Source organism: Babylonia areolata, chromosome 21, assembly GCF_041734735.1.
Source record: "Babylonia areolata isolate BAREFJ2019XMU chromosome 21, ASM4173473v1, whole genome shotgun sequence".
NCBI classification, from domain to species: domain Eukaryota; kingdom Metazoa; phylum Mollusca; class Gastropoda; order Neogastropoda; family Buccinidae; genus Babylonia; species Babylonia areolata.
Genome location: NC_134896.1, coordinates 42,234,472 through 42,251,971, shown reverse-complemented (window position 1 = coordinate 42,251,971; position 17,500 = coordinate 42,234,472). Strand labels below are relative to the sequence as shown.

Sequence of the window (17,500 nt, the reverse complement as noted above, 5' to 3'; positions counted from 1 at the left end):
GATGCCTGATTTTTTTTTCTTTCTTTCTTTCTTTTTTTTTTTTTTAACCAACCTCATCTCGGCAGTTTGGTATTTACACACACACACACACACACACACACACACACACAACCTGTTTTCTATTTCCAAAACAACTTGTTGCTAGCCGGCTCGTGCGACCTGACATGACCTCTGTCACGTGGCCAGGCCAGACAAGCCAATCGGAAAGCTGCAAGGGAAAATTCTCGCTGCGCCAGCGCCTCTTGTTACCAACGCTTTGGCCTAAAAGCAAGCAAGACAACTTTTCCCTCTCCGCGCCACCGGCACTCCGAAATATCGACCTCCTCAGCTTGTCTGGTTTTGGTGAGGAGATGGGGACACTTTTCGCTGGCAGCTCACGCCAGCAGCAAGGTACAGCGCTGTGGCACTGAGGAATTTTGCCTGGCCAGCAGAACTTGTGGAAGTTGCAAGGTCAGAGGCTGAGAGGGGAAAACGACAAACCACGAAAATGGAAGCCTTGAACCAGCTGTTGCTACGCTGCTTGTTGTCGTTTCCATGGCTAAGCAGTTCTGCGCCTGCGCGCTGACTAGCAGTGCTCATGAGTGTTGCTGTGGTGGAGCTAAAAAGAGCTTTGCACACGTGTTGTCTTTTACAGAAGATGCTGCTGCTGCTGCTGCTGCTGATAATGATGATGCAACTGTTTCCAGACAGACTCTGTCTTTCCCTCCTTCCACCCTCCCTCCCTCTCCCTCCCAGCCCCCTCAGTTCAGCCCTCGTGGCCGAAATAAGGGCAAAAGACGACAGCTGGACAGAAGCGCCAGAGTTATAGGAAAGGAGAGAGAGAGAGAGAAAGGTGCTGACTACATGTCCCCGTAATTCGCTGTCTCATCGGCTTTCTCCTGCAGAAACCAAGGCATCAACACGCAACAGTACAGTGCGTGTCACGTTGACTTTAATTGTATCAGTTCCTTAAAACACGGTTTGGGTACGTGTGAAGATGCATGGTGCATTAACTTTATTGATATACTGCATTATTTTCAATGGCGCATTGTCTTGTCAGTTTGTACGGTTTCTCATTTAGTTGGACTTGCATGGTTTGATGAATACGGTGTTGTTTTGTTATCTGGTGTGTGTGTATGTGTGTGTGTGTGTGTGTACCCGCACGTCAGTGTATGTGTGTGTGTGTGTGTGAGGGAGGGGGAATGGGGGGGGCGGGGGCATGGGATGGGGGGGGGGCGTGTATGCGTGTGCGTGAGACCTGTATTCCGTTTCGATCTCTTTCTTTCTTTTCCCCACTCTCCCCCTCCTCCCTTCTCTTGCCAACCTCATTCCACCCCCACCCCCACCCCCTTCCTCCAGTTCCTCCGCATCCGCTGATCCCCATCTTCCTGGCTCGCAAAGCAAGACGAGCGACAGCTATCTATACAGCCACCACCACCACTCCCTCCCACCCCCCACTCCCCTGAAGACACCTAGGTAGCAGGACGATGCCACCACTGAAAATAACTGACCGTGTTCCGCTGCCCTGCCTGTCGCCCGCCTGCAACCCGAACCAACCTGAACCAGCCAGTCAGCCAGCCAGCCAGCCAGTCTATCAGCCAGCCGGACAGACAGCTTACCAGTCGGCTAGCCGCTGGGGTCAATCAGGTCACGGTCAAGCACTTGGGGCTGACCACAGCTCTATAAATAACTCGCTGTTTCCATGGCCGGGGATGACTTTGGTCTTCTTTTTTTTTCACCCCCTCACCTCCCCCTCGTTGCAGCGAGAGGGGGAAAAAGAGTAAAGAAACCAAACACCGTATGTGTGCAGAGGTGTACAGTGTGTGAACTGGGGACATAGAAGTGGAGCAGGAGTGGGGGTGGTGGTGGTGGTGGAAATGGAAGATTTGGGGTGGAAGAAGGAGACAAGACAGGGGGATGTGTGTGTGTGTGTGTGTGTGTGTGTGTGTGTGTGTGTGTGTGTGTGTGTGTGCGTGTGTGTGAGTTTGGCTCTCAGCAGTATGTTCATTTCTCTGTACATAGCCGTTATTCCTTTGCCGAAAGGTTAATATTGTCAATGGCGATAAAAGAATGTCCGTGTCAATGTCTCTCTCTCTGACCGGCAGTCTCTGTCTCTGTCCCTGTCTCTGTCTGTCTCTCTCTCTCTCTCTCTCTGTCACACACACACACACACACACACACACACACACACACACACACACACACACGAGTTCATGCGCGCACTCATGTATACGTACACAGTCACGGACGTGTTCTCTCCTCCGAAGGGTTTAAAAGGGGGAAAAAATGAATGAAACGAATCAAACCACTGCTGTTGCTGCTGCTGCTTTTGTAAAGGATGCTGCTTCTACATTCTACCACAACTAATGGTAGGTGTTGTCTTGGACAAGTTGACTTTGAGATGTGAAGCTTTCATCACCAGAGGGGCTCAGTGGACGCCCCTTGGTCACTGAGGAGGTACCCGGCGTCGACAGAGGACACAGTGTCACGTCCAGCGAAAGGCATGGGCTGATGTGACGATGGCAGTGTGATGCAGCTGTCCCGCTTTTAGAAATCTGTTATTCTTCAAATGTGCAGATAATGATGTGCGTTGTTGAATGAATGCTGCTACACTTCAAGCAGGGTGGAAGGGGAAGTGGAAGACAGCTGGACAATTCCAGAGTGGACTTCTCCACTGAGAAACAGAACTGATACAACAGTGAGGTTATGCTGTCTGGGGTTTCCAGGGTTGAAATCAAATCAGAAATTTTGATAATGCGTTGTCACGCGCTATAAGAGAGCGGACTAGAAACCCCCACCCAGCCCAGCACTAACACCCAGACAACACAAGCACAGACTAAAACAATTCAGGGTTTACATGCATTTATTCATTCACACACAGAACATGCCAAATAAAACTAACCACAATCCCAGCCACAACAACTGATACACTTAAACGACAACAGAATGGATAAATAACCCACACAAAAAAACACAGAGCTTGAAGACACAGCCGTCCAGCGAAAAAAACCCAAAACAAAACAAAACAAAAAAAAACAGTCTGGAGAATGTTGTGCACTCAGGACAGTTGATAAACAAAGAAAACCTGAAACACTCTGCACAACACCAGATGATAAAAAACCAAAAAATAAACGATGACGTGGACAACGAAGACTGAAGAAAACGAGGACGATGAAAGCGGGTACACGATGAAAGCGGGTACACGATGACAGTGACGAGAAGAGGGCAAGAAGAGCAGTCAGCAGCAGCTGGAACGACAACGCTGCCCGGCCAACACAGGCTGAAGGACAGAGGTACAGGAAGTGGGACGCTGCAAACTGCCAACCGGGTACCACTACCCTGACGCTGTAAACAAAACAAAAACAGACGACACATGTCCAGCAGGGCACTCCCCCTGAGCTGGAGCACACAGAATACAGAAAACATGGCCACCCGGAGGAAAGGCCATCCTCACTTAAGGGAACCAACTGGGCAAAAAGCCCCAAACCCAAACAGACACGACCTTCCTCAAAGAAGGCCGCGGGCGAAAAGCCTAGAGAAGTGTCACTGACAGAACAGAGAGACTTAAAACTCTGCTCAGCAGTGACACAAACACTCAAACGAGACTCCCCGATTGCACGTAAAAAAACGCACAACCGGGAGCTAACACACACTAAATGAATGCTCGAATGGGAGAGGGTAAATGGGGAAGGTAATGCACAAAACACTCCACACGAGATTGTCATGAGTTGTGACATGCGTGGCATTTTGTCTGTTGGTATTCCTTAACTTATAGCTTGGGGTCAAAGGTTAAAGGTCCCACAGAAGGGTGCGGTGGCCAAGTGGTCAGAGCGCTGGATTATCGCCCGAGGTTTGATCCCAGGTGTGAGCACAACCGGTGGGTTCAGAGCGGAGACATGTGTGCAGACCTCACCTGCTTGTGTCTGAATCCTTTCTTGTATATAAATACGCATGCAGAAGTTAAAATGCGCATGTTGAATATCCTGTAATCCGTGTCAGCGTTCGGTGGGTTATGGAAACAAGAAAATAACCAGCATGCAGATCCCTGGAAACGGAGTATGGCTGCCTACATGGCAGGGTAAAAACGGTCCAGTACCTAAAGCCCACCCCTACATGTGCGACTGAATGTGGCACGTGGTTACAGCCCCCCTCACTCACCCCTCCTCCATCCCCGCAAAAAAAAAAGAAAGAAAAAGGAAAAGAAAAGAAAAGCAGCTTTGCTCCTACAGCCTTTACGGCCAGGGACTGTTGAATTCATACCCCCTGTGTTGAAAAGCCTGGAATCCTGATCAGTGGTGAACACTGGATCACGCGTCCAACGCCTAACCCAATCTGCCACGGTGCCTCAGAACTGTTCAGTGTTGGCCCTTTATTGAAAGGATCAGCACCCAGTCTCCAGCTCTACTGGTATCAAACAGACCAATTGTTTTTAGAATTGCTCTGAGCTGTTATTTATTTTCGCATATCAAACACAGTTTGAAGGCATCGGCAGTCTTGACAAACGTGGTGAAATTTTTCAAGATGATTTGTTTCCTTCGATAACTTTTTACACACACATACACACACACGCGCGCGCGCACACACACACACACACACACACTCACACACACACACACACACACACTCCCCCCACCATCACACACTAACACGTTCAATAACACACACACACACAGACACACACACACACACACACACACACACTGAGACAAACAGGGAGATCAGGACGTCCTAGGTCGATGTGCCATGTCAGGTCGATCACGACCCTCTCTCTGTCTCTGTCTCTCTCTATGTCCCCGTCATTCTGTCTGTCTGTCTCTCCCCACCATCCCCGCTCCCTCTTTCCCTTAAAAACAGTAATGTGCGCAATCATATTGCACGTGAAGGCATTCTTGTTGATAATGTTGATACGTACAGTACATGATGACAAAAATCACCGAAAGGATGATATATTTCCACGAAAAAGAAAACAAGTACTGACGAACGATGAACCTACAAAAAGTATGGTGCACGATTTATAAAATTTGTTAATTTTTGTTCTCGCGTCAAATGGTGTAGATGGGTTAAAGCTGTCGAAACTAAACCAATCACACTATTATGAAAGAGGCGGGAAATCTGTACAACTTTCCTTCCGCAGTTGACTTTGGTGAGTAACATCTGCAGGGCCTCTTTTTTGACAGAGTGAAAAGCATTGTTTAGGTATTATAATTATATATTCATTATATGTGTGATTGTCGTTTTCGACTATGACCATCAGAACAGCAGAGGAGGTAACTGCTGTCCCGACTATCTGGGCTAGGATTTGATTCCAGGGGAGAGTGTCTCGCCCAAGTTACATCCCCACTCTCTCGGCCAATAGGGTTTTCAGGACAGTCGGCGTTGAGATGGTTCCCAAAGGCCAACTAGCTCCCAAGACAGCAGCACTAAGAGCCAGTGCAATTTTGCCTCCTAGTTTGAGAGTCATAGTCCTTCACAAAAGACTAAGCTGTAAATGATTTCCCATTGTATTGGAGAAACCGTTGATAATACAGCTCTCACTTTGCTGTTGGCCCAACTGTAAGCTTATGTCAATCTGTGATATAAGCTCATACTTTCGTGACAGATATATATGTAAATATTTATCTGTTTTTTTTGTTGCTATATGCACTTCTCTTGGTCTTGTAAGAGCGCAACGACAATAATAATACACATTATGGTGTCTTGCATAGCTGCTTCTGGTCTAAATAGCTGCCGAATCCCATGAACATATAACATATATAGACTTTACAGCCTCTTGCGAAATGCCCCCGCCCCCCTTACGAAACCGGTATTTCCGATTAACATGAGCAATATCCCGTTCTGTCCAATCTCTTCAAATATTGTAATTCATATGATATGTATACAAATATTGGTAACAAACAATCTGAAGAGATGACTTCTCATGCACGACCGTCATCATCAATCAATGTGGCGGTGAGAATGACGTAATGGGAAAACCCAGCGAATCGTGTCAGTGCGATCGCCAACACCACCACCATCACCACCATCACATCTCCGCTGGTGCAAATGACGCACACGGGACATGTCTGTCACTGTTCACTGTGGGGTACCCAGCTGTTCCCACATCAATGAGGTCTTTAGATTTTCTCTTTCGTTGTTGCTGTTGTTATCATTACATGTTTTAACTGCACCGTGGGACATCAAATGTGCAGGGAGCATTTGTTTGGTTTGTTATTCAGTGGTGCTTTTCTTTGGTAATGGTTGTCTGGTGAGAGAGAGAGAGAGAGAGAGAGAGAGAGAGAGAGAGAGAGCGTTGCATATATGTCAGTAATGTCAGTATGTCAGTCTGTCCTTCTATCTGTCTGACTGAGCTTCAAACAAATCAGGCCATCAGATGCCGATATCAAAAACAGCAGGCCAACGCCGAGTCGTGGGATTTCGCGAGTGAAGCAAAGAAAAGCCAGAGGTGAGCAGGGGAGTTGTATCAACCAGAATGCAGAACCAGCAGGCACACAGACTCTCTTTGCCACACACACATGGAAGTCTGCAGCGACATAGAAACAATGCAGTGAGAGAGAAAAGGGGGACAACCCCTCATCTCAGTGGCAGACGGCCAAACAGCTGGACAGGACAGGAAGTATCAGAAACGCTCACAGTGAAAAATGGTGTGAAACAAGGGTGTCCACTATCCCTGCGACCATTTTCTAAATGGGTCACCCGAGTGACCTGGCTGTTCAGAAAAGGCCTCCAGTAGACACTGGTAAAGAAACTGGACGATCTGGAATTGGTAGACAATGGTAGACGATAGACGATCTGAATGGGCTGGACGATTTGGCTCTTTTGACTCACCACTTACAACACACAGTAGAAAGAGTGGTTGGTGCACTGTTAGAAACCTTAAAGCACATAGGACTGACAGCCAACTATCAAGGAAAAGACCAAACTCATCGTGGGAATAAACGTCAGCCAGCATGAAGCCATCACCATGGAGATAAACCGTGTTGGGCGGTGGACCAGTTGGTTCACCTCAGCTGTGTGACCAGCAAGACGGGGTCACCGACGAAGACATTCAAGCCGGGACTGAAACACACGGTACACATTTCTTGTACATCACCCACTTTGCTAAAGATCTGCCGTTTCCACCGATACCAATCTTCGACTGTGTAAATCCAGTGTGAAACCAGTGCTGTTTCACGGGTCAGAGACTTGAAGAGAGCGGCATAGTCCAGCACAGGAATGCTTCAGACATTCCTCAACGAGTGCCTCAGACTGTTACGTCAGCTGCAGAGGTACAAGGAAATAGAACTGGAACTGGAACTAGAAGAATGTTTTACTGAGGGTGATAGGATAAACTACAGGCTTCTTTTCACAATCCCCCGAAAAAAAAGAGGGGGGGGGGGGAGAGAAAAAAAAAAGAGAGAAAAAAGAGACAAAGATCCTATGGACTGCTCCATCAACAGTCAGCGAAAGCTGAGATCCAGGTACAGAGAATGGCGACGGGTCGGACATACACACACACACACGCGCGCGTGCACACACACACACACACACACACACACACACACACACACACACACACACACACACACACACACACACACACACACACACAAGCACGCACGCACGCACACACACACACACACACACTCACTCACACAGACACAGACAGCCAGACAGACAGACACAAACACACACACACACACACACACACACACACACACACACACACACACACAAACACACATATACACACACTGCAGACAGGAGCATTCTTCCAGTGTCATCTGGCGAACTCTTGACTTGAACCAAACCGAGGCCATCCCGGCCACACACACCTGGTGACGCGGCATGATTCCTGAACTGACAGCATCAGACATGACGTGGAGGACAGCATCAGACATGACATGGAGGACAGCATCAGACATGACATGACGTGGAGGACAGCATCAGACATGACATGACGTGGAGGACAGCATCAGACATGACGTGGAGGACTGCATCAGACATGGGACAGCATCAGACATGACGTGGAGGACAGCATCAGACATGACGTGGAGGACAGCATCAGACATGACATGGAGGACAGCATCAGACATGACGTGGAGGACAGCATCAGACATGACGTGGAGGACAGCATCAGACATGACATGACATGGAGGACAGCATCAGATATGACGTGGAGGACAGCATCAGACATGACGTGGAGGACAGCATCAGACATGACATGACATGGAGGACAGCATCAGACATGACGTGGAGGACAGCATCAGACATGACGTGGGGGACAGCATCAGACATGACATGACGTGGGGGACAGCCTCAGACATGACGTGGGGGACAGCATCAGACATGACATGACGTGGGGGACAGCATCAGGCATGACGTGGGGGACAGCATCAGACATGACATGACGTGGGGGACAGCATCAGACATGACGTGGAGGACAGCATCAGACATGACATGATGTGGAGTACAGCATCAGACATGACGTGGAGGACAGCATCAGACATGACGTGGGGGACAGCATCAGACATGACATGATGTGGAGTACAGCATCAGACATGACGTGGAGGACAGCATCAGACATGACGTGGAGGACAGCATCAGACATGACATGGAGAACAGCAGCAGACATGAAGTGGAGGACAGCATCAGATATGAAGTGGAGGACAGCATCAGATATGACGTGACGTGGACGACAGCATCAGACATGAAGTGGAGGACAGCATCAGATATGACATGACGTGGAGAACAGCAGCAGACATGACATGGAGGACAGCATCAGACATGACGTGACGTGGACGACAGCATCAGACATGACGTGACTTGGAGGACAGCACGAGACATGACGTGGAGGACAGCATCAGACATGACGTGGAGGACAGCAGGATTCCTGAACTGACAGCATCAGACATGACGTGGAGGACAGCATCAGACATGATTTCGGGGACAGCATCAGACATGACGTGGAATACATCAGACATGACGTGGAGGACAGCATCAGACATGATATGACGTGGAGGACAACATCAGACATGACATGACGTGGAGGACAGCATCAGACATGTGACAGCATCAGACATGACGTGGAGGACAGCATCAGACATGACATGACGTGGAGGACAGCATCAGACATGACGTGGGGGACAGCATCAGACATGACGTGGAGGACAGAATCAGACATGGCGTGGAGGACAGCATCAGACATGGCGTGGAGGACAGCATCAGACATGACGTTGGGGATAGAATCAGACATGACGTGGAGGACAGCATCAGACATGACGTGGGGGACAGCATCAGACATGACGTGGAGGACAGAATCAGACATGGCGTGGAGGACAGCATCAGACATGACGTGGAGGACAGCATCAGACATGACGTGGAGGACAGCATCAGACATGACGTGGAGGACAGCATCAGACATGACGTGGGGGACAGCATCAGACATGACGTGGAGGACAGAATCAGACATGGGACAACATCAGACATGACGTGGGGGACAGCATCAGACATGACGTGGAGGAGAGCATCAGACACGACGTGGAGGACAGGACAGCATCAGACATGACGTGGGGGACAGCATCAGACATGACGTGGAGGACAGCATCAGACATGACATTAGACATGACGTGGAAGACAGCATCAGACATGGGACAGCATCAGACATGACGTGGAGGACAGCATCAGACATGACGTGGAGGACAGCATCAGACATGACGTGGAGGACAGCATCAGACGTGACATTAGACATGACGTGGAGGACAGCATCAGACATGACATTAGACATGACGTGGAGGACAGCATCAGACATGACGTGGAGGACAGCATCAGACGTGACATCAGACATGACGTGGAGGACAGCATCATATATGACGTGGAGGACAGCATCAGACATGGGACATTAGACATGACGTGGAGGACAGCATCAGACATGGGACATTAGACATGACGTGGAGGACAGCATCAGACATGACATTAGACATGACGTGGAGGACAGCATCAGACATGACGTGCAGGACAGCATCAGACATGACGTGGAGGACAGCATCAGACATGGCGTGCAGGACAGCATCAGACATGACGTGCAGGACAGCATCAGCCATGGGACAGCAGCACTGACCTGGGACACAGCCAGAAAAGATCAGCACAGTGAAGCAGAAGGCAGAGAAACAACAGTGGTGGTTTGGTGGTTGAGTGCTCATCAAGGAGCCACTGAGGATGACGTCCAGTTCGTCTGTCCGTCTCTCTCTCTCTCTCTCTATATATATATATATGTGTGTGTGTGTGTGTGTGTGTGTGTGTGTGTGTGTGTGTGTGCGCGCGCGCGCGCGTGTGGCTGTCTGTCTGTCTTTATGGATGAATGAATGTGTGTATGAATCTTTCAGGTAAATACCTACCTGCCAACTTACGCAAATTTCTATCAGTCTGTCTGTCTATTGGTCTATATGTTTACCTGTCAGTCTGCCTTTCTACCTGCCTGGCTTTGTCGTTCTTCTGTCCGTTCTTCTGTCTGCCTCTGCCTGTCAGTCAGCCCATCTGCCTGCCAACCAACCTCTCTATCCGAAATGATATTCTGATCACTGAGAAATATCCGTGCCTCTACACTGTTAGATTTTTTTTAACGCAAGTTGCACATGCCCACATATACACACGAGCGTTCAGAGAAAAAGAGAGAGACCAAGGGGAGATGCAGACAGACAGACAGACAGACAGAGACAGAGAGAGTGTCAAGAAGCGATGTTTTAGGAAGTTTTGATTTTGATGTGTGGCTTTCGCTTCTTGCCTATGTCAACACAGCGACCAAGCTACGAGTTGCACGAGATTTTTGTGTTTGGTTGGTTGAGTGAGTTTGATTCAAAAAACTGATGTCGTTTTGTTGTTTTTTTTTTCAAATGCAAGAGTACAGTGTGTCGAGATCGTCACGTTGAGGAAATTCGTTGTCTCCACCTGTCAAGGTCGTGAATTGCCAGCTGATTCGGTAAGTGAACTTTATAATAATAATGATAATGACAATAATGACAATGATATTTATACAGCGCTGAATCTTGTGCAGAGACAAGTCAATGCGCTTTCGCACCAATCATTCACGCGCATGCTTAACTCCAAAAACTGGAGAAACTGAAGACAAGGAAGAGACAGGGAAGGCAGGCTATCTTGGGAAGAGGTGGGTTTTAAGGCCAGACTTGAAAGAGCCGAGTGCGGAGACCTGACGAAGCGAAAGAGGAAGTTCATTCCAGTTGCAAGGTCCCGAGACAGAAAGAACGGCGGCCAGTGTTTGAATCTAGGTATGCGTAAACAGAGTGGATCCGAAGCCGATCGTAGAGAGCGAGATGAAGTGTAGAGGTGAAGGCAGCCACAGAGATAGGAAGGGGCAGGTTTGTGAATACATTTATAACATAGTGCTGATCTTGTACTTTATTCTGTGTGAGACAGGGAGCCAATGGAGATGTTGCAAAAGAGGAGTGATGTGCGCATATCTTTTCTTTCTGATGACGAGTCGGGCAGCAGAGTTTTGTTTGCGCTGAAGGGGCTGGATGGATGAAGCAGGCAAACCAGACAATAGAGAGTTACAGCAGTCAAGGCGAGAGAGAATGAGAGAAACAAGTCTAGATGTTGCGTCGGTGGACAGATATTTCCGAGAGAGAATGAGAGAAACGACCAGTCCAGATGTTGCGTCGGTGGACAGATATTTCCGAATGGAACTGATGCGCCGCAACTGACAGTAACAGGATTGACATGTCTGACTGATAAATTTTTGCATGGACGGTGTGTTGTTAAGGACAACGCCGAGGTTCCTGACTGAACTGGAAAGAGGGATGGGTGTACTGCCAAGTTTGACTGTGTCAGTTGTGATGGAAGAGAGTTTTTGTTTAGTTCCTATGGTCATTGCTTCAGTTTTCTTCGGGTGTTTTCTTACAAGAGCGACGACAATTTTTCAGGGGTATCACTCTTCTGGAGTTGAGTATGACCTGCATAGGAATGATGACTAACATTGTAGTGGTTGATACTTTCAGTGAGAGGAGCAGTGTACAGTGTGAAGAGTATTGGGCCTAAAACAGATCCCTGTAGAACTCCATGTTCGATTTCAACGGGGTAAGACTGGAAATTATCATCAATGACAGACTGGAATCGATCAGTGAGATAAGATTTGAACCAGTTTAGAACAGTGCCGTTGATACCAAATGTAAAATGAAGACTTGAAAGAAGGATGGTCTATCGTGTCAAAGGCGGCTGACAAGTCGAGGAGAGTGAGAAGGGAAATTTTTCCTGAGTTGGACGCAAGCAGTAGATTATTCAGGATGTGGAGAAGAGTGGTTTCAGTGCTGTGGTCAGCACAATAGGCAGACTGAAAAGGTTGGATGAGACTGTCAGCATGATAGGCAGACTGAAATGGGAGGCCGGACGATTGCAGTTTTGAAAGTGGATGGAAACGTTCCGGTGAGATGGGATGAGTTGACAATATTGGTGATTGTGGGGAGAAGCGTCGAGACGCCATGGGAAAAGACAGAGGCTGGTATAGGATCGAGCTCACGTGATTTTATTTCTTTCACGATTTCATGGACTTTAGTTTCAGTAAATGGATTGAGGGAATGGAGAGGGGTGCCGTTGAACTGAGGAGCAGGTTGGAAAAACGTCTGGTCCCAGCTCGGACGAATATTTTGGACTTTGTCGAAAAAGAAAGAGGAGAAGACATTGGGGAGTTCAGATAAGTGAAGGTGGAAGGAAGAGGAATATTTTTTGCAGTACCGAGAAAATTTTACATGACAGAGTAAAGAGATTTGGTGGATGTGGCATCGAGAATTTGAGAAGAAAAGAAGTTTGTCTTTGCTGATGAGATCATATGTTTGACTTTATTTGTTTTCGGAAGATTTGATTGTGGACTTTAAGTTTTGTTGATCGCCATCGCCGTTCCAATGGGCGACGTTTGCGTTTTGCAAGTCGAATGTCTTGTGTGTGCCATGGGGCGGAAGGCCTATCAGGGAGCATGCGGGTAGTGGGGGGTGCATGTTCATCCAGCAGTTGAGAGAGGACAGTGTTGTAATGTGTAGAGACGTCGGTACGGGAAGAAATTTTGGAAAGACGTTCAGCAGTTTGAGAAGAAAAAGTGTTAATGGATTTCAGGTTGTGACGAGTAACGGATTTTTTGGTTCTGGTAGGTTTTAAAATATTAAGCGAGAATACAACAGAATGGTCGGAAGAAAGTTCGTCAGTTACAGTCACTGACGCAATCATGGCATCAGTCACCGCGTATGGCCAGATCTGTGTGTTGGTTCTGTGACAAGCTGAGAGAGAAAATTATTGGACAGAGTTACACATAGGCGTTTGACATTAGTGGAAGTTAGGTTGTCGAAATGAACATTGAAATAACTTAGAATATTTTTGGTGCCATGGATTGCAAAAGAAAACTTTGTTTTCTGAACGAGTTCAGTGGTTGTATTCAAAGTGTATCATTTCTACTTTCGGCTGTTTTTATTTAAAAAATCACCAAGTCAGAATAGGAAAATGTGTGGTGAATCAAAATGATCAAATTTTGATTGAGATATCGGTTTTAAACCCCGCCAGTAGTAATTAAGTTTGAAGAGGGCAGAGACAACCATTGTTGTTTATTACTGTCTCAGTAGTAATGAAGTTTGAAGAGGGCAGAAACAACCATTGTTTATCACTGTCTCAGTAGTAATGAAGTTTGAACAGGGCAGAGACAACCATTGTTGTTTATCACTGTCTCAGTAGCAATGAAGTTTGAACAGGGCAGAGACAACCATTGTTGTTTATCACGGTCTGTCAGCTTCTTCCGCATCTCCCTTCCCCTCCTTTTTCCTCTGAGCGTGGCTTCAGTCCCACTGGCTGTGGTACACCAGTTGGCCACGTTGCAGAGGACGACCTTCACTCCAGCTGGTATACTCTGGGCGTCTAGAGAGGGCACAAGGACTACAAGCCGAGGTGGACGGTGGTGTTCACTTGGCAGACGTCAAGACGTCAATTTAATGCGAGGCATTATTTAGCCCAATGTTTTCGATGTGGAGACACTTCCCTTTGTTAAAGGAAGGACAGTTAACCGGACTTGGTGAATTGAGTCTGAAGTTATCAGGCCGTGTGGCATGGACAATTGATTGTGGCGCTCCAAGTGAACTGGGGACAGGATGGAACATTGAAATATTTGTCAGCACTGCTATGGAGTTCAGATGTGCTACCAGAATGTCTATTGGTATTTCTGATTTGTTTATTGATTTTGATCTTTTGAAGTGCATGGATGGCGTGTGTACTGTGAACTCATAGAATCTATTTGCCGCGGGAATCCTGTGTCGAAATCCCTCTCGGCATGTCTTTGTTATGATTTTTTGAGACTCTGGAGATACTGTGACTGTGTTGACAGTGCTGGAGGTTGAAGTTTTGTATAACGCACAGCGGGTGTACGTTGCAGCGGTCTTCGTGGGTGTGTGGCCCAAAGACTGAAAGGTGTGAGTAGGCCTTTAGAAGCCACAGGATTGCGTTGTGTGAGCAGGCCCTTAGAAGCCACTAGCTGTCACCCAAGGTGAGCTTGGCCAGCGTGAAGAAGTCCACAGTCAGTCAGAACTTTGCTGCACAAGACTGAACACATAGCATTTTCTTCCTTCGCAGGCCCGGCTGCAAAACGTTCATTGAACTTGACACATTGTGTCGCCTGCCTCGTGCATCATGATACATCACCACACCGCCACACTGTCATGATACATCACCACACCGCCACACTCTGTCATGATACATCACCACACCGCCACACTCTGTCATGATACATCACCACACCGCCACACTCTGTCATGATACATCACCACACCGCCACACTGTGTCATGATACATCACCACACCGCCACACTCTGTCATGATACTTCACCACACCGCCACAGTCTGTCATGATACATCACCACACCGCCACACTCTGTCATGATGTTCACCACACCGCCACACTGTCATGATACACCACCACACCGCCACACTGTCATGATACATCACCACACCGCCACACTGTCATGATACATCACCACACCGCCACACTGTCATGATACATCACCACACCGCCACACTCTGTCATGATGTTCACCACACCGCCACACTCTGTCATGATACATCACCACACCGCCACACTGTCATGATACATCACCACACCGCCACACTGTCATGATACATCACCACACCGCCACACTGTCATGATACATCGCCACACTCTGTCATGATACATCACCACACCGCCACACTCTGTCATGATGTTCACCACACCGCCACACTGTCATGATACATCACCACACCGCCACACTGTCATGATACATCACCACACCGCCACACTCTGTCATGATACATCACCACACCGCCACACTGTCATGATACATCACCACACCGCCACACTGTCATGACACATCACCACACCGCCACACTCTGTCATGATACATCACCACACCGCCACACTCTGTCATGATACATCACCACACCGCCACACTCTGTCATGGTACATCACCACACCGCCACACTGTCATGATACTTCACCACACCGCCACACTGTCATGATACTTCACCACACCGCCACACTGTCATGATACATCACCACACCGCCACAGTCTGTCATGATGTTCACCACACCGCCACACTGTCATGATACATCACCACACCGCCACACTCTGTCATGATACATCACCACACCGCCACACTCTGTCATGATGTTCACCACACCGCCACACTGTCATGATACATCACCACACCGCCACACTCTGTCATGATACATCACCACACCGCCACACTCTGTCATGGTACATCACCACACCGCCACACTCTGTCATGATGTTCACCACACCGCCACACTCTGTCATGATACATCACCACACCGCCACACTGTCATGATGTTCACCACACCGCCACACTGTCATGATACATCACCACACCGCCACACACTGTCATGATGTTCACCACACCGCCACACTGTCATGATACATCACCACACCGCCACACTGTCACGATACATCACCACACCGCCACACTCTGTCATGATGTTCACCACACCGCCACAGTCTGTCATGATACATCACCACACCGCCACAGTCTGTCATGATACATCACCACACCGCCACACTCTGTCATGATACATCACCACACCGCCACAGTCTGTCATGATACATCACCACACCGCCACACTGTCATGATACATCGCCACACTGTCATGATACATCACCACACCGCCACACTGTCATGATACATCACCACACCGCCACACTGTCATGATACATCACCACACCGCCACACTGTCATGACACATCACCACACCGCCACACTGTCATGATACATCACCACACCGCCACACTGTCATGATACATCACCACACCGCCACACTGTCATGATACATCACCACACCGCCACACTGTCATGATACATCACCACACCGCCACACTCTGTAAACTGATCCTCAACAAAACATTGCCACTAAAAAAATGAACAGCGAACAAAAGATGGCTTTTGTTTGTTTGTTTGTTGTTGTTTATAACTCCCCGCTAAATGAAACTTAATGTATAAAATTCAAACATTCAAGCAGTCCATGCATCACATTCTACGAACGCATTTCAGCTGAAAAGAAGGAAAAGGGATCTCTTTCATCTCGGCTTCCTGCAACAAGGGGGAAAAAACCCCGTGTTTTAACAGCGAGGAAAAATGAAGAAAAAGAAGACCGCTTTATTAAAGTTTCCGCGCTGAAGTTGAAAGCCGGTTCAAAGATAAAAACAATAACAACAAAAAAACAACAACCGAATCCTGTTCCATATTCTACGAAATAATTAATCGACAGAAAGCCAGAAACATTCAGCTTTCCCCACTGAAAACGAAGGGTTCAAAGATTCTACAACTCTGAACCACATCCTACCCAAGTATTTCAACAATTTGAGGCAGGAAGCGGGGCCTTTTTTATTCAACTTTCCGCGCTCAAAGATTCGAAGATTTCAAAGTCCCTGCACCGTGCTCCGACGAAAGCCAAGCCAGGGAAGACGCAGGGTTGTTGCCCCTGACACTGTTGGTGGGTCGTCATGTGATGCGGGGTTTTCCTGGTGTGGCCAAGTCATGTCGCCCTCACACCGCCTACGCAACTCGGGCCTGGATCCGATGATGAAAAACAATGGTGAAGTGACTGGCAGGGTGGTTGTGTGCGGCAGACATCTATCGAACAGGCTGGGTGGCCACAGCTTCGCTTTCATTTGGACTGACGTACAGTGGTGTGCTCTCAAGTCCAGCTGGTGTGGATATTATTTGCAGGTGTTTTGGAGTGTGTGTGTGTGTGTGTGTGTGTGTGTGTGTGTGTGTGTGTGTGTGTGAGTTTAACATTTTTTCATTGTTTTATGAAGCAAGACAACAGCAAAAAATAGTGTGCAGTGTGTGCGTGTACATGAGGTGCAATAGGAAGAGGTGATAGGATGACTGAGACAGCGTAAGTGACAGGTGTGTGTGTGTGTGTGTGTGTGTGTGTTTTGTAATTCTGCCTCTTTTTGTGTGTGTGTGTGTGTTTGTTTTGACAATATAGACTGACTCACTATTT

General features: G+C 47.9%; 1 protein-coding gene across 1 annotated transcript in view; it reads left to right on the top strand.

Annotated features, from left to right (window-relative positions):
* The first annotated feature begins 6,645 nt into the window (after positions 1–6,645).
* The window catches only part of LOC143296525 (thioredoxin domain-containing protein 16-like), a 390,867-nt gene continuing 380,012 nt past the window's right edge, over positions 6,646–17,500 (top strand). Inside the window, exon 1 of the mRNA XM_076608527.1 lies at positions 6,646–6,655. The gene's annotated coding sequence lies outside the window, so the exon portion shown is untranslated. The remainder of the gene's footprint in view (positions 6,656–17,500) is intronic.